Source organism: Trachymyrmex cornetzi, unplaced genomic scaffold (assembly GCF_001594075.2).
Source record: "Trachymyrmex cornetzi isolate Tcor2-1 unplaced genomic scaffold, Tcor1.1 scaffold818, whole genome shotgun sequence".
Taxonomy (NCBI): Eukaryota; Metazoa; Arthropoda; class Insecta; order Hymenoptera; family Formicidae; genus Trachymyrmex; species Trachymyrmex cornetzi.
The window spans coordinates 161,566-162,961 of NW_017300156.1; positions in this window are offsets into that span (position 1 = coordinate 161,566).

Here is a 1,396-nt window from a genome sequence, read left to right on the forward strand (position 1 = left end):
CAGCCGTTATTGAGATCCGATAATCTCGATCAGTCGCAACTTGTCGGTTCGCGTAAAGGAGGCACGGCAGTGCCTTCGCGCAGCTTAGCGCCGAGACACTACCAGTGTCTCCAGATTTTGTATACAGCAGTAATTGAGGTTGCACATTATGTGTTTCTTGTACCGCTGTGACATGCGGTTTCATATCGTTGTGTCGAATCCAGTGTCCGAAACGAAATATTATTGCCGTAAAGTGACCAATGCTTGTATTACGCAATCTTGTTTGATTATTGGGTCCTTCATAATCAATCAAACCTATTAATTTATACTTTTCATTGTCACTTATGAATTCCCTGGGTATGTCCTTTAATTGTATTATAGTTTCATATACGTCAAATAATACACTAATTCCTTAAAAGAATCGAGATTAAACATATTTAATTTTTTGTAAATAACAAAAAGTGTTTAAATACGTAGACAAAAATAACAGTATTTAGATATGTAGACAAATGGGAGAATATATTAGTATTGAGTATTTTTCGATAACTTTAATTGATATAGATGAAAAAAGTGAAAACTTCGATCATAGTAGATTTTGCTTAATAATACTTTTCCATAAAAATTTACAAAAAAATATATTAAAATAGTATATACAGGATGTTTGAAAATTATCGTGACGCCTGTCACGAGCAGATAGAAGACGGACCGAACTGAATCGAAAATTCTTATACCATTTTGTAGTTTGCGCAATAGGTAACGAGATATTAACGTTTAAAGATAACCGAATAAGCGCGTTCAACCGGCCTACTCTGCTGTCGAATATACAACTTACCGTCCCCACCGATTGCACAGCGCGCTGGCCGCTGGGAGTGGGAATTACCACTAAACGTCTTGATTCGAACGGCACTCCTAACAGACCATCCCCACTCCCAGCGGTCCGCGCGCCGTGCGATCGGTGGGAACGGTAGGTTGTATATTCAGCAGCAGTAGGCCGGCCTATTCGACGCGCTCATTCGGCTATCTTAAAACGTTAGTATCTCGTTAACTATTGCGCAAACTACAAGATGGTATAAGAATTTTCGATTCAGTTCGGTCTGTTCTACCTGCTCATGACAGGCGTCACGATGATTTTCGAACACCCTGTATATACTATTTTAATATATTTTTTGTAAATTTTTATGGAAAAGTATTATTAAGCAAAATCTACTATGATCGAAGTTTTCACTTTTTTCATCTATATCAACTAAAGTTATCGAAAAATTCTCAATACTAATATATTCTCCTATTTGTCTACATATCTAAATACTGTTATTTTTGTCTACATATCTAAACACTTTTTGTTATTTACAAAAAATTAAATATGTTTAATCTCGATTCTTTTAAGGAATTAGTGTATTATTTGACGAATATGAAACTA